Raw genomic sequence first — 26,149 nt, 5'->3', positions numbered from 1 at the left:
GTTTTTTTTTTTTTTCTGGGGATTTAATCCAGGGGTGCTTTACCACTGAATCACATTCCGAACCCTTTTTATGTTTTGAAACAAGGTCTCACTGAGTTGCTTAGGGTCTCACTAAGTTCCTGATTTTGTAATCCTCCTGCCTCAGTTTCTCCAGTTGCTGGGATTAAAAGCATGTGCCACCATACTTGTTCATTATTCAGTTTTGTAAAGAAATTTTGCTGTGATGAGATACTTTGTTTTGTATTTCCTCATTTCTCTTATGACTGCTTTCCTGTGTGTAGGGAATGTGATCAATACTTAATCTAGTTAAAAATGATGTATATTGCATTTTCCCAGTATAGCTACAGTAACTACAGTGTCGTTGCATAATAGATTGGCTTGCCATCCAACCCAATAGCAAAATAATCCAGACACCATTTTAAATGTCTTTGAAGCTTGACATTTGAAGTAAAGATATTCCTTACCTTATGATGGGGTTACAATGGTTTACTGAGAGGTAACCCCATAGTAAGTTGAAAATAGGATTAACTAACCTACTAAATATCATAGCAACACACTTAAAATCTCTCTTTATCCTTACGATAGAGTAACTGACTAAAACTACTGCTCACTGCCACTGCCCAGCATTGAGACAGTGTTAACTGGCCTGGGAAAAGATTAAAATTCAAAGTATGGTTTCTGTTAAGTGCATATTGTTTTTGCACAATTATAAAGATGAAGATTTAAATTGGAGACGATCTGAAGTCTTTTTGTTTTGATATGATGGTCAAAATTAATGTGTGGTATGACAATATAGATGGTACTTGAAATTTTGGCAAATTGTAGCTATGTCACTGCAATTTGTAGTGCATCAAAAAGTATGTAAAATTATTTTTCTGGCACAACTAGTCCACCCTGCCATTTGTATGTTGAATACTATCAATAATGCACAAAGGAATAATTTGTATTCTAATAAAACTGTTAAGACACTGAAATTGGAATTTCATATAATTGCACATAATGACGCCACCTTTTAATTTTATTCAACCATTTATTAATGTAAAAGACATTTTTATCCACTAGTTTATAAAAACAGGTTATGTAGTTTGCCAGCCCGTTATAAAGTAATGCTATGCTGCTTCCCTTTCCCTAAGATTTTTTTACCTTGTTTTTATGTAAATGAATGTTCTGAAAAGTGACACTTGCTTTTTTAAAATTAACAAATTTGAACTAACCTGGTATAATAAAAAGAACACTAGTATAGCAGTTAGGAGATGAATATTAAGATTCTGGGCCTGATACTGCCTCTAACTAAATGTGTGAACTCAGGGATGTTTCTTAAACTCACTGGCCCCCAGTTCCCTAATCTAGACAAAAACAGAGTCATGATGTCATTATTTGAGGCCCTGAATCATTCACTGTCTTTGAAGTCCAAAAAAGCAGTGATCTGAAGATTTTGGGAAACAAATCTAGTTTCTGACTTTTTTGAATAGTCCCAAATATGCCTTCCTAGGATCCATTCCTGTGTGGCAAAACTGATTGGAGTTGAGTAGGGAATCCCTGGGCAAGTGCATGCACACACACAATCACAAACAAGAACTCACTAATACCAAGGATTCATTCCAGTAAGTGGGTTAATAGAAAACTCTGTACACTAACATTTTTTAATTTTAGTTGTAGATGGACACAATATCTTTATTTTCATTTATTTATTTTTATGTGGTGTTGAGGATTGAACCCAGTGTTTCATGTATGTGAAGCAAGTGCTTTGCCACTGAGTACAACCTCAGCCCACACTAATACTTCCTATAACCTGCAAAATCAATTCATTAATACTGTTTCTCTGATTCATGGAAGTATTTGAATATACAGAAATATGAGATTTCTGTTATTTCTGAATTGCTAAAGATTTAATTATATTAAAAATTGTGCTGTATATGTGTAATAAGAATTGTAATGCATTCTGCTGTCATTTATTTTTTAAAAAACCAATTAAAAAATTGTGGTAAAGTTGGAACTTATCACTTTTTGAAAATTACTTTTTTATTTGACAGAATTCAAGATTTATGGCAAAAATTCACAGCTAAGTAGGATCAGAAGAGCACTTTTTCAGACTGAGAAAGGGTAGCTGCAAAATTCACATCATCCATAGGGTAAAAAGCTGACTGCTTCCCTGCACAAGGCAGATGTCTGCTCTTGAACCACTTTTATTCAGCACTGTGTTAGAAATAAATTTATTTTAAAATTAAGAGGTTGTGAAAAATCGTATAACTAGTCAACACAACTACCTATTTTATATGTATATGTACACACACATATATACTCATTTATTCATTCATTCATCAGTCATGGTTAAACTTTATTTTTAGATGACCAGAATGGTTCAAGAATTATCTAGAAGTTCAGAGAGAGAAAAGAGTATCTGCTCTTTCTATAAACTGTGTAGTTTGGCATGTTACTTAAGCTCTTTATATCCTCATTTCATATGTACCCTTAAAATATTATCATTATTATTGAATAAGAACCAAAGAACATATTCCAAATAAAAAGGAAAGGATGGGGGAGCTAATCTCATAGGAAAATAATACAAATTATAATATGGAAAACTTCAAGCTCCATTATCTAATAAGAACTTCACCACTTCAAATTAAGATCTGTTGTATTTTTTCTTTTCTTAGTTTTGGCCCTTGAGCATAAACATTTTCCTGGGAGAAGTAAGGGCATGGCATTTTAAAAGATCATGAGAGTACAGTAGAACTGCTGGATTGTTTCTAAGGAGGATTATTTTCTTTTAAATTAGAAAGAATTTACTAACCTGTAAGAATTACATAAGAATTATATAAAATTATCTAAAATAATTTCAGATAACTAGAAGATTCCCTTAATTTGTGATATCTTTCATAAGAGGGGAAAAAATCCCAGGAATCATTGTACTGTCACACACAAAAAATTGCTTTTAAAATGTGGAAAACCCATAACATCTTTTTTGTGGGGTGGGCATGGTATACTTGGGATTGAACTCAGGGGCACTCAACCACTGAGCCACATCCCCAGTCCTATTTTGTATTTTATTTAGAGACAGGGTCTCACTTAGTTGCTTAGTGCCTCGCTTTTGCTGGTTGGCTTTGAACTCAAGATCCTCTTGCCTCAGCCTTTTGAGCCACTGGCATTACAGGCATGGGCCACTGTCCCCTGCCAACCCATATCCTCTTAAAGTATTATTTTTAAACAAATTTGTTATGTTTTAGAAACTGTTTTCTTTCACCCTTTTGAAAATATTCCTGTTTGAAGATTTCTCAGATAATCCCAATATCAGAGATAGAACTGATCATTATAAAAGAGCAAAATTTATGTTGATCTATATCTGTATATACACACATATATCATATGCTTCATTGAAACATTGATTTTTTTCTTTAAAATTAAACATTAGGTTTTTAAAAAATAAAAAAAAAATATGAGTGGATTGATTTCCTTTTAATTACAAAAATGAGTTTGGGGGTATGGTGTTAAGATCCGAAGAAGGTATAACTGTCCATTGTGGCTTCTATCTAGGTCATGTTAGCTGTCATTTAAATCAGAAACACAAGACTCTAACATATTAGGCATTGCAGAAGGTGACAAAATAAATGTAGTACAAGAAGTCACATTTTCCAATTTTGAAGAACTGTAAAGTAGTATAAAAGAAATAATATAGTATAAAGTATGTAATATGTAATTATATAAATATTATGTCATAATATAAAGAGTAATATAAAAGAAATGAATACCAAAAAAAGATAAATATCATTTCTATTACAAAAGAGAAAATACAGACCCTTAAGAATTTAAATAAGAGGATCATATTTACTTTTTTTTTTTTAGCAACTAACAAAACTCCTCCAGTATATATATATATATATATATATATATATATATATATATATATATATATATATATACACACACACACACACACACACACACAAGTGCTCATTATTTACAATGATCTGGAATTTTTTCCCCTAGATTTTATTCTTCAGTTAAACACTTACTGAAAGCAAGAATATAGATATCCAGCATTGTATTACCTTTATGCAGAGACTGCTCTCAAATATATTTGTTATATATTTAGGTCACATATTCAGATGTATAGACAGTTCTTACCTAGGACAGCTAACAAATTCATTCTTGAAAAGCTTACATCTATATAAAGCAAGATACAGGCAGTCCTTGCATTGCACAATTCTGATCTATACAAGATTGTGTGAGCTTCATTTAACTGTGAAGTGCTGACTGCTTGTACAGTGGAAAGAGCCAGGACTTTGAAAACACATGTCTGGATTTATCACAATTTTAGCACTTATTCTGGGCAAATTATTCAGCTTCTGAATTCAACTCACATCAGTTAAAATGCAGATGATGATAATAATAGTAACACCTGTTTTCACAGGAAAGTAGTAGATATTGCATAAAATAATATCTACTGAGTTTTCATTTCTGTTTCTAAAGCTGTAATATAATCGATTTTGGAAAACTAGTGTTCAGAAATAAATCCAATTAAATAATATAATGCTGTTTATTGTACTATTTTTTTTCAATACTAGGGATTGAATGCAGGGGTGCTTTGTCATTATATTACATCCCCAGTTCTTTAATTTTTCATTTTGAGACAAGGTCTAGCTTAGTTGCTGAGGGTCTTGCTAAGTTGCTGAGGCTGGTATTAAACTTGCTGTCTTCCTACCTTGCACTCCCAAGTGGCTGGGTGTGTGTGCCACCACACCTGGTTTTATTGTACTGTTTTAAACAAATCATTTAGTGAATATTAAGTTATTATAGCAGATTAGATTTTCCAAAGGTGGCCACAGCAATCTCTTGTACCACATAATCTGGAACTTGCCACCCTCCCTTTGAGAGTTAGGTTCAAACTCTCCTATTGAATGTGAACACACTTTTTACTTACTTCTGTTCAGCAGAATGCCTCAGTGTGATGCTATGTGACTTTCTTCTAATATAGGTCATAAAAGGCAATGCTTACTTCTGCCTTGTTTGTTCAACACTGGCCTGCTTAGAGCCCTGAGCAGTCTCAGTATTCTGAGGATGCCTTATTGTTAGGAAGCCAAGCCTTGTAGATAAGTGTCAAGTGTCAGATCAGCAATCCTAGTCCTTCCAAGGTCAGTCACCAGACATGTGAGTGAATGAACTGTGGGATGATTCAGGTGATGCCTCAACCCCAGCTCCCAGAGTCAGCCTTTGAGACTCTTGCTTTGAGGGCCCAGACCTTGTAGATTAGAAATAAGCTATCCTCAATGTGCTCCCTGTGAATTCCTGGTTCATAGAGCCTGTGAGCATAATAAGATGGCTTCTGTTTTATGCCCTTAAGTTTGGGGTGATATGTTACGTAAGAATAGTTGGAACAGTTATAAAACCTAAAAGATAACAATTTCTCAGTAAGAAACAGATTGCTATTAAATTCATCAAAGTGAGAACTACCTGCTGAATAAATGTTTGTTGAGGTTTTCTTTGGTTTCAAAGGAAAATAGCGTAATAGAGAAGTTTGCCTAGTAAGTATTTCTCTATTGTTTCTTTACTTGTTCTTTAGTGTGACAATAATTCCCATTAAGGAGTATTTATTTGACTCAGTTAGCAGCCAGGGAATAAATATATCTGTTTGAACATCATTGTAGGTTTCACCATAGCTTTCTGATCAATTTTACCAGTTTTTCTAATAAAGAAAAGTTTCATTTGCAATCTTAAATTAATAAAAATAGTTATCATTAAATTTATATACTTTTTATTGAAATACAAGAGCCCAATAAATCTTCTTAGGAACAAAGGAATATCTATGCTGATCTCTCTGACTGAAAATTTAGTTATCCTTGAGTTGATTTTAATGTTTACATCTTAGAATAATAGCATTTTGGCAAAATTGTTTTAAATCATAGCTTTCCTATCACTTTCTTGGAAGACAGCGGGTTTTCTGTGTTGATTACCACTGAGTGAAATAATGCTTTGTCATAAAATTACAAAGGGATTTCAGTTATATTATGATTTCTCAAATAATAAATCTAATGATAGGTGATCTAAATGAAGATCATCACCATGAGAAAAAGGTAGTAGGGTTGTAATAACATTGGGATTGTTTATGTGTTGAGGTTTTTGTATAAGTCTATAAATATAAACATCACATACACACAGCATGCCTCTGGAAGGATGCAGGAAAAACTTAATGCTCTTTATTTCTGGGAATGATCAGGGATATGTGAAAGTAATTCTCATTTACCTTTGCATCTTAACACTGAGGGCAGTATTTGATGCTTGGTAGGCATATAGCTCATACTGTTAGATGAGTAGAAGTTTGGGATTATCTTTTCAATTTATTAATCACTTTATTCATAACATTCTTAGTCTTTCTCACATAATTCATTTTTCTAGGATGGCTTTTTATAGATCTCTATCTATCTAGGTCCAATTAGAAGGCAAAATACACAGTGTTAGATTTATGTGTATATATATATATATATAATCTGACAGGAAACACAAGGTTTACATGTCAGAGAACAGAGTTTATCATTCACAGAGCATTTTAATGCTGGTTCCCCAACATTCAATCTCAATATTTGGCAGTGTGTTAAGAACCTGGAGTTACCATGTATATGTACCTGGGTAACAGGAGAAGGACCCTAAATTTATGACATTGGAAGCTTATGTTGGGTTGCTGGCACTTCTGCCCAGCCAAGAAAAAAACAACACAATCCTTATCTTATTCGGTGATTAACAAATCCTCCCTAGGGAGGAAAATGGCATCTTTAAATTTATTACCCTAAAAATAAGCTAAAAGCAAGTTTCTAGGAAGAACAGAGGCTTTTTTTTTTAAGTTATTTTGGAATATCTCCAGGGAGGTAGACTTATCATTAGTATAGCTTATCATTTTCCTTTGCTCAGAAAGCCCCAAACATGCAGGCATGCCAAGAAATCCAGAGAAAAATTGTTTCCCAACACAATCACTTAAACATGGTATATTTATAAACTTATTATGCAATAATAGAGTAACTATAAAAGACAGCAAACTCTAAAGGTAATCTAAGCCTAAGGGAGTTTTATCTAAGGAAGGGGAAACTAACTTTTTCTTGGAAGGGCAGATTTTTCATTAAAAGATACAGTTCCAACCCTCTAGATGACATAGAAGTCCATTAGGTTACTAGGCCAGAGCTGGTCCACAGGCATCTGACCTACAGGAACATCTCTTTGGAGAATAAGTACACTAAAGTTGATGAGTGGCACACAGAGAGTTGGATATGCAGAAGTTAAGGCATCAGGAACCCAGCATACTTCTATGTACAGGTTTGGGTCAGAGCAACTCCGGGTGACCTGGTCCACAGGTCTTACAGCATGTGTACTTATAAGGATATGGAGATGGTACAGGAAGCAGTGACCTGGGCTGAGGTGCAGACCTGAGCTGTCTGGAGCTCTCTTATGCAGAACTACTACCTGCGTTGAAAAGTGGAAAAAATAGATGGTGACAGCCATGGCTTGTAGGCATTTGGCCCTGAAGAAAACCATGTATCCTGAACAAGAAGGAGAGAGCCTTCCTATCCATTGTCCACTGTAGACAAAGCTTATTATCATGCCATCTGGCAAAGTTAAAATACATTAAGGGCCCAGCATTGTTTTTATAGAACAGGCTTGAAGGGTGAATTTGGATCTGAGAAAGAAAGAAATTGATAACTGACACTGGTTGAATCTATTGGTTGAATTTTATTCTTCTTAAACTTAATCTGGTACATCATAGCTTTAAGTAAGGATGTTAATTATCCTTTGTTATATTTATTTTTGTGTGAATTCTCTTTTATTTCTACCCTAAAATATTATTCATTCTTCTTTTCACATCAGACAAGTCATATGCCAGTGCTATAACAAGGGAGACACCTCTCATACAGCAGTGTGAACACCCAGTCATCATGCTGATGAACAGAAAAGGATCTTGACCCTAAAATTTCTTTTTACTTTCTGTAGCAATATTTTGGTATTATATTTCCTTCCTGAATTCATAAATGATATAGTTCAGAGAGTTATTATTTTTATTAGATTTATAAAAGTTCTTAATGTATTGCTTAGTATTAATATATGCTTATATTAAGTAATACATTAAAAAAACTTACAGATTCACCTGTATTAAGGAATACATTTAACTACTTTTGCATGTAACTTAGAACTGCTTGTGCATATCATTTTTCTTCAGTAGCATTTGATTACCCAGAAAAGTTGGTGTTTCCTAAACTCTAAATTTTAGTGTATATTATCTCTTGTCTGTTATTTATTAGATTACCAAGTGAGACTTTCTTACCAATCTTAATGAAATACTTTTCTGTATTTTTCCAGCTAAAGAAAGTCGCTTTATCTTGGCTTTGAATGTCAGTATTAAATTTTCTCTCCAGCAAAATATTATAAAGTAGGGTCTTTACTTTCTTTCCTCATTACTATATGTAGTTAGTCACAACTTTGAATATGTTTTGGAAAGGCTCTTACTCAAGACTGTTTGGAAGTCAAAGTGGATAATCCCACTTTTGTTAATCTAACTTATCTAGCCTGTAAATATTCCTGTAACATTTTCAGGCAAAATTTCCTCTTACTGAAATTATTTTATCTGTCACTTGTCTGGTTTTCCTATGCTGCCAGGCATATCCTAGAGTTTGGGGTAGAACTTGGAGATAGGATATCTTATCCTTGAATCCAAGTGTCAGGAACCACTGCATGATAAACATATGCTTAAGTAGTATTGTGAAGGAGTAGAAGCTCACAGCTAAGATAGTTCAAGAACAGTATACTAATCTAAGGAACTAAGTGAAGCTAAGAAATAAATAAAATGGGCCTGGGAGATTCAGAAACAAGGATAATCGAATAAGCAAAAAAGGCATTTTTCTGAAATAATTCTGATAATAGAGTACTGATAGTGGCAAGGTTTATTTAGGTTGGCTTGTAGGCACATTATAGGTATAAGGAGCTAGAGTAGGGCAAATATATTTCAAGCAGTTATTTTCATTTTTTTGTTTAAAGAATTTCTCGTTTATTGAGTATACAATAAAGGAGGCAGGCAAATAAGTGAAGTTTGAAAGTATATGCTTTCCATTTTCCAGCTTCTTCTAAAATTAGTCTTCTATATATAGGTCATTTCAACAATTCTTCAACACAAAAATCGTTAGTAATCGTCAGGTTACATTTTTACCAACATTGTTCCAGTATATTTCTTAGTCTCCTTTAAAATCATTCAATATTCTATTGAGCTTTGTTGATTTTTCTCTATTGATTTTCTAAGTTGGCTTATAATATCCTAGATGTTGACCACTGTTTGATGTGAGTGTATACTAAATCTTTCCATTTAGGATACTGTTGAGGAAAAGAAATCATCCATATATTTTTCTTGGTCATTTTTCAGACAAATAATTAATTAAACCTGAATTTCATTGTGAATCACTGTGTGATTAAGAAATATGATAGTGTATTAATTTCTTAGTAATTTGTGTTATGTTGTATGCTAAAACTATAACAGCTATAAAACAGTGAAATAATTCTTGAGCTCCAAATGAAAAGGTCTTTTGGTACTATGTAGAATAAAATTTAACAAACTATATCTTTCTCTTATGGAATTATGGTTTAGTACTGTAGTTGTGAAGATCTTCTATCAGACTTTTGACCCTCTAATCAAACATGACAAGTAATACCATACAGTGTTTCTGATTTAAACCAAAATAGTTTTAACTCCATTTAAGAATAAATGAAAAATTACTGCTAAGAAAGTTTTTATCAGACTTCTGAAATAATTAGAGAAGAAACCTTATAATGAAATAAGTCATTATTTTTAGTATAGGCCACATTAATAAAATGTTTCTTTTCTTTTTTATTATTATTGTAGTGCTGTGGATTGAACTCAGGGCTTTGTGCATACAGGGCAGGTGTTCTAACACTGACTTATATCTCCACCCCTAAAATATTTCTCAATCACAGCAATTTGTATCATAATTTTTAATAGAATATGCAAGAATGGTTACTGAGAAAGTGATGTAAGGCCATAAGGATTTCTTTTGCTTTTACTATAGAGAATCATGTGGATATCCTGGAAGAATTTCCCATCTAATAGTAGAAATATACTAACAGTATTACTGTATATGCCTAGAACTATAAAACCACCAAAATGAAAAGTATAGAAAATTTAGAATAAAAATCATTTCTAAGTTAAATTTATGGACTTATTTATGAAATTAAGTTTTGGAATACAGTCACTTGACATAGAATTCATACTGCTTTGCTTATTAGGAGAGGTCAATTAAATTCATCTAAGCCCTTATATTTTATGAAGTCTTGTTAGTATTCTTGTCTGAAGAGAAGTAAGTAATGTGGTATGTTCATTTATAATTAGCTTGTGGAATGAAAAAGAAGTACCCAGTGCATGCATGTGTTCATAACGGGAATGGCCACAGAATTAAAATGTCATTGCACTCTGGGAGCCACATCAAAAGCAAGGCTCCTACATAAGTATCACTACATGTTAAAGTCATCGATAAATAAACACTTTGAGATAAAAGTGAAGAATGTAAGATTAATGAAATTTTATAAGTTGGGAGTTTTCATGAAATAGAACAATTTCTAGCTCTGAATTTTCTCTTCAAATATTACTAATAGTTCATTAAGAACTGCGTGAATTGTCTTACAAAATAAATATTGCATTTACTACTTTGAATAATACATTTTTGCCAAAGTGTGTGTGTGTGTTCACTGAACATATTTAGTATTTATGTTAGGTTGTGCTTCTGTGAAATTTAATTATGGCAACTAATGAAAGAAAATGGCCCATCCACATCAGCTTCATACTCAATCTTTAATAGTCAAGGTTTTATTCAGTTACCAAGCAATAGTTTTTGAAGGTAGTAATAAATTATTAAATTCTAAGTACTCTTTCTGAGCTTTCGGTTTTTGTTTTTCTGGTTGATATTTTGACAGCAAGCATCTACAGTGCCGTAGCAAATGAGAGAGACATGATTTTTCTACCTTTTTTAGCTGCTAAGAAAAACTCATTTCTTCCAATTTTGTTGTGTGCATTTGATAATTTTACCTAATCCTCAGAAATGCATGGAGAGTTGCAGTGGTATTAAGAACAGAAGTGAAGGTTTTCTTTATTAAATATATAGTCTAAATCATTTAATGTTGTATGAAATAATAGAATTTGGAACTATTTTCCTATTTAATATAAGCATATATCTAATATAAGTGATAGTGTGATCTGTATTTGTTGATCAGATAATTGTATGCACAGGAAAATTAGCAGACTTTAAAACAAACCGATTCATATTTATAATATAATTTGGTTGTTGGTTGAATATGTCATCATTGTACACAGTTGCTCTTTTTTATTCTAGGCATGTCTACCTACACAAAGAAATGGGAAAATTTTTTCTTTTTTTTTTTTTTTTTGGTACTGGGGATTGAAGCCAGGGATGCTTAACCACTAAGCCACATCCCCAGCCCTTTTTATTTTTATCTAATTTTGAGACACTGTCTTTCTAGATTGCTTAGGTTTTTGCTAAGTTACTGAGTCTGGCTTTGAACTTGGAATCCTCCTGTTCCAGCCTCCTGAGTTGCTGGGATTATAGGGGTATGATACCATACCCAGCATAATGGGAAAATTTCATAATTCTCACCAATAGCAAAATTCTAAAATATGTTGGAGTAAACAGTGAAGTTACAGGATCTGTATGCGAGAAGACAATTTTACTGAAAGATTTCGATTATTAAGAGATCCCAAACAAGATCTGAACAAAATTAAATGCATCCATGTGGAAGAGAGGAAGATTAACAGTGAAAAATGCAAATGATCTCAAACTTTAAAATACAAAATTAATGTAATCCAAGAGAGTATTTATTTGTTCATTTGGTATTTTAGTCATTCATTTACTGTTCACTCTGGAGTGCCCAGATGAAATGATCTAAATGATCTAAAGTGATTCATCAGCAAGATTTTGGAGAAAAAAATCTGAATAGCAAAGAAAGCTGAGAAAGTGGTATCAGGACTAGTTTTTTCAGATACGAGAACATGAGATAGGGCCAGTGTAATTATGTCAATATGATATTAGCATAAGAATGGGTAAAGATCATTGGAATGAAGAGACTTCAGAAATATATTTCTGTATATAAGAGGCAGAGGTAGTAGTTTAATTTAGCAAGAAAAGGACGGAGTATTAAAACCTCTTGACACAGAAAATAAAATTATACCCCAGTCTTAGGCCATATGTAAAAATTAATTCCAGTGAATCAAAGACATAAAAAGTAAAAGAATCATAATATTGAAAGATAATCAAGCAATTTGCTGGGAGCCCAAAAGACTTTTCTTAACTGTAGCTGGAAACCCAGATGCTATAAAAGAAAATTGCCGAGAAAGACGAATATTGAAACTAATAGATTAATGATAGATCTTAGAAAAAAAGTTACATAGATAACAGACAAGGTTGATATCTATAGTGTACAATAAGAACAAAACAGACAAACCTATCTGAGCACTAGGCAAAGGGTGTGAATGAATACTTTTAAATAAAGCTAATTCAAAAGGCTAATGAATACGAGATGATACTGACATTTATAATGGTTAAAGAAGTAGAAATTAAAATAAAAATTACATAGCAGTCTAAACCCATCAGACTGTCAAGAAGTGGAAATCTGTAATATTCATTGATACTCAAGATTTAGAAAAAAATACTTTTAATGCGTAGCTGAAAGGAAAATTAAATATTCAGCCTTTTTGAAAGTGATCAGGCAAAATTAAAAATACTTAGACCCAGATTAATGATCAAAACAAAATGCCACAAAAGAAAGTGAAAAGCTACATATGTAAAGGGCTGAATAAACTGTGCTACCTACAACCATGGAATATGGTTCAAATAATTGAAAAGAATGAGTTAGAGCTGTATAGATTATGTTGGAGTAATTTACAAGAGTTATTATTGAGGGAAAAAATGAAGATATAGAAAAGATGTATAATAGGATCCAAAACTCCCCCAAAGTCCGGTATATCTACACATGATTATCAGAAGAAGAAAAAAAGCATCAAAGCTTGAAAACATTAGTTCATTGACATGTGAGTGGAGAAGTTAGTGAAGGTAAAAAGGAGAAAGCAGGAAAGAAGACCAGGCAAAAAGGGGAAAAAATATCACATTAATGCATTTTAATTGTGCTTCATGTATATGTATAAAAGAAATTAAATAACATTAAAAAAAGAAAATTGGTAATAGACATCTTGTTAAATTTTTCTCATTTAAATGTACAATTTTGGGTCACCATTTAATTCAATAATCATTTATTGAATGCCTGCTGTTTAGAAGACAACACAATAGGGAGGTAGTGAGAAATACAGTGATGCAGTTATTAATATTATATCAACAGTCATCAGCATTGGTTAATAGCTTACTGTATGCACTAGAGTCTGTTCTGAGAGCATTATATGTATAAACCCAGTTAATCCTCACAACAAGTTGACAAGGTAGATACTATCTGCATTGTTTATTTTGTTTTGAACTTCAGAACAAATTTTATTACTGCTTAGTGGGACAAAGGGGGCAACACAAAGTTATCTTCTTGATTGCATTTCTTTATATCATAGGCCTCATTCACACATGAAAATCAGATACAAATCCAGTTCAAGTTCTTACTGATTATAATCATTAACATTTGTTGGGACAGCGTACCATGAATTCCACTTTTGTTAATAAGCCTTAAATTTATATTTATAGAATGTACTATATGTAATACATGGAATTGTCATCTGCATTTTACCTGTGGGGAGACAAAATAAACCGGCCTAAACTTATACAGGTTAAATGTAGAGCCAGAACTTAAGCCCAGATGGACTATCAGGGACTGCATTTTTAACCTCTAAATTTTGTTACATTTTCTGTCTGTGAGTTGTTTGGTTATGGTGAACCCTGACTTGAATGCTTGTAGTAATGTAGAAAAAAATGAAATCAGTGTTATAATTGAGGTATAAACAAAATATGGGAAAAGAAAGGGTATGATCAGACTGCAAGAATAACAAAGGGTTTCATGTAAGAATTTGTGTTTATTGGCTGACTTTGCAGAGTAATAGTTATTCGATTAGGAGGAGAATGCACAGCAAGACTTTTTTAACAGAAAGAAATTAATTTGCACATTTGTAAAAATGGAGGGGTGCCTGGGAAAACACCTAGTGGTACTGATGTGCATAATGTGTGACAAAGTAAGAGAGATGAGGGTATAATATTAGTTGAGACTCTTGGTTTTTATGCAAACACAGTTTACATTAGGCAGTAGTAAACCACTGTAGATTTTGAAAGAGTAGTGATACGTTCTGGCAAGGACATGTTTCTGAAGTTCTAGCCTGGATGGGTAGAAGAAGTTGGGAAGGTAGACAAAGGTTCTGAGCTATTATTTATTCGTGTACTCATTCTAATTTTAAAAGGTAACTTAGAGAATTTAAAATTTATATTAAAACGGGGGGAGGATGTAATAATCAGGGAAGACTTAAATCCATTCTTGGTTCTTTAACTTGCTCAGCTAGGAGAAGTTCCCTAAAGGAAAGAAATAAAAGTTGTTTTCCCTTACATGTAATACAGTTTAATGGAAGAGAAGTTAGGTTAATTTATTAAAAGATTTTTGGCTCAGACTGATTTAGGACCATCTCTGTAAACATATATTAAACAAAAATAAATAGAAACTGAATTATAGCATAATTAAACTGAATTTTCACAATTTTAAAATACAGTGTTTTCTACTTGTCTTGCTTACAAAACAATTATTTTTTCCTACTTCACAAGACAAGGTTTTTAAAATAGCTTCACTCTGTCAGATATCAAACCCTTTAGATAAGTGAAATATAATATTCATGGGAAGTTATTATTTCTATATCCTTAAGCCAGGTGCCCCAAATTGACATAATGTCATTCACTTTGAAATTACTTCATTAATATATTGATTACATTCTAGGTGTTTGAAAACCACATTAGTACAGAAATAATTTTTCTTTTACATTTGATGTGGATAATGATGTCAGGATAGGCTTGTTACTAGATAGTTACATAAAAATTATATTAGCTTCAACAGTAAGAAATCTTTAATCTCTTTTTAAAGTATATTGCTATTAGTGAATGGCTATAGATTTAGGTGGAAATGGTGATATTTTTTTTTAATTTTTTTATTGTTGGTTGTTCAAAACATTACATAGTTCTTGATATATCATATTTCACACTTTGATTCAAGTGGGTTATGAACTCCCATTTTTACCCCGTATACAAATTGCAGAATCACATCAGTTACACATCCATTGATTTACATATTGCCATACTAGTGTCTGTTGTATTCTGCTGCCTTTCCTATCCTCTACTATCCCCCCTCCCCTCCCCTCCCCTCTTCTCTCTCTACCCCCTCTACCGTCATTCATTTCTCCCCCTTGTATTATTTTCCCCTTTCCCCTCACTTCCTCTTGTATGAAATTTTGTATAACCCTGAGGGTCTCCTTCCATTTCCATGCAATTTCGCTTCTCTCTCCCTTTCCCTCCCACCTCTCATCCCAGTTTAATGTTAATCTTCTTCTCATACTCTTCGTCCCTACTCTGTTCTTAGTTACTCTCCTTATATCAAAGAAGACATTTGGCATTTGTTTTTTAGGGATTGGCTAGCTTCACTTAGCATAATCTGCTCTAGTGCCATCCATTTCCCTGCAAATTCTATGATTTTGTCATTTTTTAATGCAGAGTAATACTCCATTGTGTATAAATGCCACATTTTTTTTATCCATTCGTCTATGAAGGGCATCTAGGTTGGTTCCACAGTCTTGCTATTGTGAATTGTGCTGCTATGAACATCGATGTAGCAGTGTCCCTGTAGCATGCTCTTTTTAGGTCTTTAGGGAATAGACCAAGAAGGGGAATAGCTGGGTCAAATGGTGGTTCCATTCCCAGCTTTCCAAGAAATCTCCATACTGCTTTCCAAATTGGCTGCTCCAATTTGCAGTCCCACCAGCAATGTACAAGTGTACCCTTTACCCCACATCCTCACCAGCACTTGTTGTTGTTTGACTTCATAATGGCTGCCAATCTTACTGGAGTGAGATGGTATCTTAGGGTGGTTTTGATTTGCATTTCTCTGACAGCTAGAGATGGTGAGCATTTTTTCATGTACTTGTTGATTGACTGTATGTCCTCCTCTGAGAAGTGTCTTTTCAGGTCCTTGGCCCATTTGTTGATTGGGTTGTTTGTTCTCTTATTGTCTAATTTTTTGAGTTCTTTGTATACTCTGGATATTAGGGCTCTATCTGAAGTGTGAGGAGTAAAGATTTGTTTCCAGGATGTAGGCTCCCTATTTACCTCTCTTATTGTTTCTTTTGCTGAGAAAAAACTTTTTAGTTTGAGTAAGTCCCATTTGTTGATGCTAGTTATTAACTTTTGTGCTATGGGTGTCCTATTGAGGAATTTGGAGCCCGACCCCACAGTATGTAGATCGTAGCCAACTTTTTCTTCTATCAGATGGTGTGTCTCTGATTTGATATCAAGCTCCTTGATCCATTTTGAATTAACTCTTGTGCATGGCGAGAGAAAGGGATTCAGTTTCATTTTGTTGCATATGGATTTCCAGTTTTCCCAGCACCATTTGTTGAAGATGCTATCCTTCCTCCATTGCATGCTTTTAGCCCCTTTATCAAATATAAGATAGTTGTAGTTTTGTGGATTGGTTTCTGTGTCCTCTATTCTGTACCATTGGTCCACCCGCCTGTTTTGGTACCAGAACCATGCTGTTTTTGTTACTATTGCTCTGTAGTATAGTTTGAAGTCTGGTATCGCTATACCGCCTGATTCACATTTCCTGCTTAGCATTGTTTTTGCTATTCTGGGTCTTTTATTTTTCCATATGAATTTCATGATTGCTTTCTCTATTTCTACAAGAAATGCCGTTGGGATTTTGATTGGGATTGCATTAAACCTATAGAGAACTTTTGGTAATATCGCCATTTTGATGATGTTAGTTCTGCCTATCCATGAACAGGGTATATTTTTCCATCTTCTAAGATCTTCTTCTATTTCTCTCTTTAGGGTTCTGTAGTTTTCATTGTATAAGTCTTTCACCTCTTTTGTTAGGTTGATTCCCAAGTATTTTATTTTTTTTGAGGATATTGTGAATGGAGTGGTTGTCCTCATTTCCATTTCAGAGGATTTGTCACTGATATACAGGAATGCCTTTGATTTATGAGTGTTGATTTTATATCGTGCCACTTTGCTGAATTCATTTATTAGCTCTAATAGTTTCTTTGTAGACCCTTTTGGGTCTGCTAGGTATAGAATCATGTCACTGCAAATAGTGATAATTTAAGTTCTTCTTTTCCTGTTTTTGTGCCTTTAATTTCTTTCGTCTGTCTAATTGCTCTGGCCAGTGTTTCGAGAACTATGTTGAACAGAAGTGGTGAGAGAGGGCATCCCTATCTTGTTCCAGATTTTAGAGGGAATGCCTTCAGTTTTTCTCCATTCAGAATAATGCTAGCCTGAGGCTTAGCATAAATTGCTTTTACAATATTGAGGTACGATCCTGTTATCCCTAGTTTTTCTAGAGTTTTGAACATAAAGGGATGCTGTACTTTGTCGAATGCTTTTTCCGCATCTATCGAGATGATCATATGGTTCTTATTTTTAAGTCTATTGATGTGGTGAATAACATTTATTGATTTCCGTATATTGAACCAGCCTTGCATCCCAGGGATGAATCCTACTTGATCATGGTGCACTATTTTTTTGATATGTTTTTGTATTCTATTCGCCAGAATTTTATTGAGGATTTTTGCATCTAGGTTCATTAGAGATATTGGTCTGTAGTCTTCTTTCTTTGAAGTGTCTTTGTCTGGTTTAGGAATCAGGGTGATGTTGGCCTCGTAGAATGAATTTGGAAGTTCTCCCTCTTTTTCTATTTCCTGAAGTAGCTTGAAAAGTATTGGTATTAGTTCCTCTTTAAAGGTTTTGTAAAACTCTGCTGTATACCCATCCGGTCCTGGGCTTTTCTTAGTTGGTAGTCTTTTGATGGTTTCTTCTATTTCCTCAATTGATATTGGTCTGTTTAGGTTGTCTATATCCTCCTGACTCAATCTGGGCAGATCATATGACTTAAGAAATTTATCAATGCCTTCACTATCTTCTAATTTATTGGAGTATAAGGATTCAAAATAATTTCTAATTATCTTCTGTATTTCTGAAGTGTCTGTTGTGATATTGCCTTTTTCATCCCTTATGCTAGTAATTTGAGTTCTCTCTCTTCTTCTCTTCGTTAGCATGGCTAAGGGTCTGTCGATTTTATTTATTCTTTCAAAGAACCAACTTTTAGTTTTGTCAATTTTTTCAATTGTTTCTTTTGTTTCGATTTCATTAGTTTCAGCTCTGATTTTAATTATTTCTTGCCTTCTACTTCTTTTGCTGTTGTTTTGCTCTTATTTTTCTAGGATTTTGAGATGAAGTATGAGATCATTTATTTGTTGGTTTTTTTCTTTTTTTAAGGAATGAACTCCAAGCAATGAATTTTCCTCTTAGAACTGCTTTCAATGTGTCCCATAGATTCCGATATATTGTGTCTGTGTTTTCATTTATCTCTAAGAATTTTTTAATTTCCTCCTTGATGTCTTCTATAACCCATTGATCATTCAGTAACCTATTGTTCATTCTCAAGTGATGCATGATTTTTCCTTCCTTCTTTTATCGTTGATTTTCAGTTTCATTCCATTATGATCAGATAAGATGCATGGTATTATCTCTACTCCTTTATATTGTCTAAGATTTGCCCTGTGACATAATATATGATCTATTTTTGAGAAGGATCCATGTGCTGCTGAGAAAAAAGTGTAACTGCTTGATGTTGGGTAGTATATTCTATATATGTCAATTAAGCCTAGGTTATTAATTGTGTTATTGAGTTCTATAGTTTCCTTATTCAACTTTTGTTTGGAAGATCTGTCCGTTGGTGAGAGAGGTGTGTTGAAGTCTGCCATGATTATTGTATGGTGGTCTATTAGACTCTTGAACTTGAGAAGAGTTTGTTTGATGAACATAGCTGCACCATTGTTTGGGGCATATATATTTATGATTGTTATGTCTTGTTGGTGTATGGTTCCCTTAAGCAGTATGTAGTGTCCCTCTTTATCCCTTTTGATTAACTTTGGCTTGAAATCTATTTTATTTGATATGAGTATGGACACTCCTGCTTGTTTCCGAAGTCCATATGAGTGATATGATTTTTCCCAACCTTTCACCTTCAGCCTATGTATGTCTTTTCCTATCAAATGTGTCTCCTGTAGGCAGCATATTGTTGGGTCTTGTTTTGTGATCCATTCTAGTAGCCTGTGTCTCTTAATTGGTGAGATTAAGCCATTAACATTTAGGGTTATTATTGAGATATGGGTTGTTCTTCCAGCCATATTTGTTTATGTTACTAAACATGGTTTGTTTTCCTCTTTGATTATTTTTCCCCCCTTTAGTGTCCTACCTCCCACTGTTGGTTTTCATTGTTATTTTCCATTTCCTCTTCCTGTAATGTTTTGCCCAGGATGTTTTGAAGAGATGGTTTTCTAGCTGCAAATTCTTTTAACTTTTGTTTATCGTGGAAGGTTTTAATTTCATCTTCTATCCTGAAGCTTAATTTCGCTGGATACACAATTCTTGGTTGGAACCCATTTTCTTTCAGTGTTTGAAATATGTTATTCCAGGATCTTCTAGCTTTCAGAGTCTGTGTTGAAAGATCAGCTGTTATCCTGATTGGCTTACCCCTAAATGTAATCTGCTTCCTTTCTCTTGTAGCTTTTAAAATTCTCTCCTTATTCTGTATGTTGGGCATCTTCATTATAATGTGTCTAGGTGTGGATCTCTTATGATTTTGCACATTTGGCGTCCTGTAGGCTTCTAGGATTTGGGATTCTGTCTCATTCTTCAAGTCTGGGAAGTTTTCTCGTATTATTTCATTGAATAGATTGCTCATTCCTTTGGTTTGAACTTCTATCCCTTCCTGTATCCCAATGACTCTTAAGTTTGGTCTCTTTATGTTATTCCATATTTCTTGGATGTTCTGCTCATGGTTTCTTAACAGTCTTGCTGATCTGTCTATGTTCTTTTCCAGTTGAAATACTTTGTCTTCATTGTCTGATGTTCTGTCTTCTAAGTGTTCTACTCTGCTGGTAGTATTCTCAATTGAGTTTTTAAGTTGGTTTATTGCTTCCTGCATTTCTAGGATTTCTGTTTGTTTTTTATAACCTCTGTCTCCCTGTATAGTTGATCTTTTGCTTCTTGGATTTGTTTATGTAATTCATTGTTGAAGTGATCTTTCATTGTCTGATTTTGCTGTCTGATGTCTTCCTTGAGAGTCCAGATCATCTGAAACATGTATATCCTGAATTCTTTATCTGAAATTCCATCTGCTGCAGATATTACCTCTTCTAACGTTGAGTTGACCTGCATTGCTTGTGGTCCTTTCTTTCCTTGTCTCTTCATACTGTTCGAGTTCCTTTCTACTTGGTGAAACTGTTGTGCTATTGAATTTTCCCCCTATATATTTATATTGCTCTTGTATAGGTGCAAAGTCTTCCTCGCAGGAGCGGGCGGCGGCTCTGCCCCTCCTCCAATTGAGGCAGTGTGCCTACCACGCCGGCAGGCCCCTGGGCCTGTTTTGCCGGTTGGTAGCGGGTCCGCCTACCTTGCAGGCGTGGGCAGTGGCTCTGTCCCTCTGCGGGCCGCTGGGCTTGTTCTGTCGGTGGTCGCAGTTTTGCCTACTTTGCAGGCGCGGGCAGCGGCACTGCCCCTCTGCAGGCCGATGGGCCTGTTCTGTCTGTCGGTTGCAGGTCTGGCCTGTTCTGCCGGTGTGTCACAGGTCCGCCTACCTTGCAGGCGCGGGGGAAGCTGTGCCCCTCCGCGGGCCGCTGGGCCCGTTCTGTCAGTGGTCACCGTTCCGCCTACCTTGCAGGCGCGGGGGGAGGAGGAGGCTCTGCTCCTCAGCAGGCCGCTGGGCCTGTCCTGCCGGGTGGTCGGAAGTCCGCCTACCTTGCAGGCGTGGTTGGCAGCTCTGCCCCTCCGCGGGCCACTTGGCCTGTTCTGCAGGTGGTCACAGTTCCGCCTACCTTGCAGGCGCGGGGGTAGGGGGCGGCTCTGCCCCTCAGCAGGCCGCTGCGCCTGTTCTGCTGGTTGGTCGCAGGTCCGCCTACCTTGCAGGCGTGGTTGGCAGCTCTGCCCCTCCGCGGGTCACTGGGCCTGTTCTGTGGGTGCTCACAGTTCTGCCTACCTTGCAGGCACGGGGGGAGGGGGCAGCTTTGCCCCTCAGCAGGCTGCTGTGCCTGTTCTGGAATGGTGATATTTGAAGAGGGAATTAAATAGGCCTTGAACTTTCACAAGCTCAGTTAGCAGTTCTTGTCCTGTATTTGCTAGCTTTGGTAGTTTTGTTTTGTTTTGTTTTGTTTTTGTTTTGCACTGGGGATTGAACCTGGGGCACTTAACCCTTAAGCCACAGAACCATATCCCCTAGCCCTTTTTATTTTTTATTTTGAGACAGGATCTCACTAAGTTGCTGAGGCTGCCCTTGAACTTGTGGCTCTCCTGCCTTAGCCTCCCAAACCACTGGGATTTACATGCATGTGCCACTGAGCCCAGCTCCTTTGTGTTTTTAATCATTAAATATAAAGTAGTTGTCCAATGATGACACACACCTTTCCATCCATCCATTCACCTAGCATGTAATAAAATGATAAGAGTTTATTAACATTTTAAAACATTATATTGTAGATCGAATAACTTTGAAAATACAGCTATCATTTCTGGTTGATGTCAAGAAGATAAAGTAGAAAATACAACAGATAATATAAAGAATTAAAAGATTTATTAACTTACCATGACACTACCTTATATTGAAACTGGTCCTTTAGAACAGTCTTTTGCTTATAATCAAATTCATTTGATGATGGTGATGATCAAGTTCATTTGATGATCTTACTTACAGTCAAGTTATTAAATATTAAAATAGCCTGATTTTTCAATCAGTTTTTTTTAGATTGATATTAAGAGAGGAATTGATAACTGTAGAAATTTAGGTCTTATTAAAACCCTTTGATGGTAATAAACACACACTGACTAATGAATAATTTTCAGTTTCTAGTTTAGAGACAAGAGAGTTTGGAAGATAAAAAGACTCTGGTGCTTAATGTCCTACAGTATTTATGAAAGGGAAGAAAGCTTGGGAAGGTTCTTTGAAATTTCTAGTAGAAAAGTATAGCTGTGTCTTTAACAGGGATTTCTGGAAAACACTTAACCAGGTTTATTAGAAGTTACCAGCAGTCAGATTTTAGCTAAATGGAACAAGGCCTAAACTGTGGCTATTCGTTATATTAATGAGTAGATAAAAGCAAGTAGTCGGTCTAGCTGGATATAGGAAGGAGGGACAGAAGGAAATATATCATCACTCTGATGTACGTGATGTTACTCAGGCAGAACTGAGGTCATGCTAACATTAAAGGGAAAGAAAGAGAAGGGAAGCTGGTGAAGATGTCCCAAGAACAAAAGTGTTCAGAGACTGGCATTTGTGAAGTTAAAAGTGCTTCAAAAATGGAAAGGAGGATCACAATTGCTGTAAAAATACCAAATAAAATGATTGAGGAAAATCTATTGGTTTTTGTGTGTAGATCATTTTAGACTTTGGATAGAGAAATTGTGAGACTTTCAGAGGACTTGGTTAGATTGTGACTTTAGAAGCAATTAATCAATTAAGAAGTAGGGGACTCGGAATTAATGACCAAGTCAGCTTTGCTTGAAGTCAAGTCGTATGTTGTCCTGGAAAGAGATACTTTAAGAAAACATAATTTGTTTTTGTTATTAATACTTCTTTGACTGGGGGTGTAGCTCAGTGATTGAGCTACACTTGCCTAGCATGCACAAGGCCCCAGCATTGCAAATGCAAACGAAAAGCCCTACAAAAATTAAGAGGGGAAAGCACTTTATGTTGAAACCTTCCATGGACATTATCCTTTTCTTTCTCTACTTACTGCCTCACTGCTAGCTAGAGGCTGAGGAATTTTCATTAGAACAGTTCTAGTATCTTAAATTAAGCAAATGGAAAATCAGATTTAGGTGAAAAATAATTTGCATAGTACGGATTCATGACAAATTTACTGTCATGGTTTGGAGGAGTCCAAAAGTTATTCCATAAAAGGGGGAAATGCCCTCTGTTCCTTACCCAAGTTCAGAACACTGGAATTATAAGCAAAGGAATCATTTGCTAGAATTTAGAATTATCTGCCTTAAAATGGATACATATCATATATTAGTATGTCATATAGAATTGCTGATCACTTCTGAATTACATATTTACCAGTTTTGTCACTGGCACAGCTGGACAGCCAAAGATAGGGAGGAACAGAAATTCTTGCTCCTTTTGAAAGAATAGAAATCCAGAAGGAACTGAGCTTTTCACGTCGTCTCTTCATCCTTCATCTTTCTATCCATCTATTTACTTTTTGAGATGGGATCTTACTGTGTTGCCAAGACTGGTCTGAAACTCCTGGGCTCAAGTGATCCTCCTGCCTCAGGCTCCTGAGTAGCAGAGACTACAGGTGCATATTACATCATTGACCTTCTTCTTAATTTTTTAATCCCATAAGTTATTCCTCTTCCAAGGAAGGGGGCAGGAGGAGCAATTGTCAAGTAAGGAGGAAGAAAAGGCTGGGAATGTCACTGACAGAAATTTCTCCATGGGGAAGCTTAAGGCTAGTGAGAAAGGAATTTTTCCCCTATTCATTTTATTTTCCAATATGCTATTTTAAAATTGAGATATAAGTCACATATACTAAAATGCATAGATTTTTAAATGTACTATTGGATGACTTTTGACAAATGTACTCTTGTAATCAAGATATGGAACATTCTAACACTATTTAATAAATAGATTCATGGTAAAATTTGTTTTAGATACTGACCTCTTAGTTCATTTAAACTACTATATTAAATTTGTTCTGTTGATGGCTTTGGTTGTCTAATGAGGAATTTAATGAACTATCCCTAAAAAGTTTTCATATGACTAATAGGTGAATAATTATTTCCTTAGATTACATTTTTACTGATTAGGAATTTTTTAAAAATGAATATTTTTATATAGATTTTAATTATAATATTTTATACTCCTAAATGCCCAAATTGACTTTAGTGATCTCTTTCTATCCTAAAATCTAAGACTATTTCTAATACTATGGAGGGCACAGTAAGTACTAACAAGTAACATTTGCCATTCTTGCCCTATTGGAATACTTTGGCTCTTGAGTATGTGATACAGAGGATAGTAACTAGACCCTTTCTGAAAATGAGTTTATCTCCTTACTCACTCAATTCATGTAATGAATGTTTAGTGGACACCTTATGTGTGCTCAGTGATAGGTGTAGTGCAGTGACTATGATAAATAACTGCCCATACATTATAGTAGGGGAATCTATATTAACAATTAATATTTAAAAATTACAAGTTGTGAATAGTATTGTGAAGGTTGGGTGCATATGTTAGGAGTAACCCTGGAGGATTAAGAGAAAGGGAGAAGACTACAGGTGGAATGTGCTTGGGTGGTCTCTGAGTTGATGACAGATAGACTGAAACTTGATGATAGGGATATCAAGCTCAGAGCATTGGGGATGGGATGAATTAAAGACATCAGGTGCCAACATATAGGTTGTCTGCAAGGTGGGGCATGGAGATACTTATGATAAATTAGAAAGCAACTTGGGAGAAGAAATTATAGAGAAGATGATAAATTTAATCTGGGACCTGCTCAGTTTGTCATGGTGATGAAATATCTAAGGAGACATTTTTACTTAGTAGGAGATATCAGAGAGAAAACAGGATCAAAGGTTATGTTTGAAACTGAGCATTTTCTTTTTTCTTTATTTTTTTTTACATGAGCTCTATTATTATTATTATTATTATTATTATTATTATTATTGCCTTACAATTCTTAATACACCTTTATACCACAATTTATCATATCTCTGTATATGAGATATGTTGACACTGAATTCACATCTTCATACATGTATTTTGTATAATGATGAGGGTCTTCTTCCACCATCCATGCAATTCCCCTTCTCCCTCCTTTTCCCTCCCACCCCTCTTCTCTATCTAGAGGTAATCTTTTTCCCATGGAAACGGAGCATTTTAAATCAGTGAATTCATGTTTATTGAATGACTCTAACATATTACATTACTCGGTATTTTGCAATTTTAAATTATTTCTTTAAAACTGTTCTTATTGATTTTTCTTCATAAATGTAACGTGTTACATTTAGATATTTATTTTCAAAATATTCTCTGGTAGAATCTAATATGGTAATTAACAAATTGGTACTTGGTAAGTACATAAGGGAAACAGTAGGGCATATGGGTTAAGAGAATGTACCCTGCAGTCAGTGCTTTGATTTACCTTGAATCTTGGCTTTCTACTAACTGTGATTTGGGGGAGAAATTATATCTCTTCCTATGTCTCCCTTTATAAACTGTATAAGAGTAAAAGGAGTCAAATACTAGTACAGTCTACCTTAGGGTTTTGTACAGATCAAATAAGCAGTGCTTAGACAAGTAAAATGAGTATAAGGATACACTTATATTCTACCTTAGGCTTATTGTGCAGACCAGATAAAACAGTACATTTAAAGCATAGAAAAATATTCAATAGACTTTTTGTGTATTTGTTTGTTTGGTTGGTTTTGTACTCCTCAGGTATGGAACTAGGACCTCATGCATGAAGGCAAGTACACTACCAATCAGCTAATCTGTAGCCCATCAATAAGTCTTGATTTTATAACTTCTTGACTGATAGTTTTGATAAATTGCTATCATTTGGCTACATTGTCTTAATTTTCATCAGTGTTGTAATAATTACTTTTTTATTTTTAAAATATGAACTTATGTATTGTACATTTAAAAAATCAACTTAATATCTACTTAATACTAGTGAACAAGTATACTTGAAATATGATGTCCTACAACTTCTTTTAGCTTATAAGGGATAAGAGATACATGTGGATATAGTTTTCTTTTTCTTTAGAAAAAGATCAGTTTCTCAAAACTGTCTGGTCCTTTTAAGGGAATAACATATTAACCTTGGTTGTGAATGATAGCATGAGGT

The 26,149-nt window shown here is 34.6% G+C and overlaps 1 protein-coding gene and 1 pseudogene across 4 annotated transcripts in view; one reads left to right on the top strand and one right to left on the bottom strand.

The window, feature by feature from the left end:
* Window positions 1-26,149, top strand: part of Rap1gds1 (Rap1 GTPase-GDP dissociation stimulator 1) — a 150,406-nt gene that overhangs the window by 6,284 nt on the left and 117,973 nt on the right. The window lies entirely within an intron of this gene.
* LOC124102806 (small nucleolar RNA U13) lies at window positions 7,846-7,941 on the bottom strand (annotated as a pseudogene).

Source organism: Marmota monax, unplaced genomic scaffold (assembly GCF_021218885.2).
Source record: "Marmota monax isolate L192 unplaced genomic scaffold, Marmota_monax_Labrador192_F-V1.1 WCK01_AAM20220418_F8-fsc00002, whole genome shotgun sequence".
Lineage (NCBI taxonomy): Eukaryota > Metazoa > Chordata > Mammalia > Rodentia > Sciuridae > Marmota > Marmota monax.
This window is presented reverse-complemented; position numbering and strand designations above follow the sequence as displayed.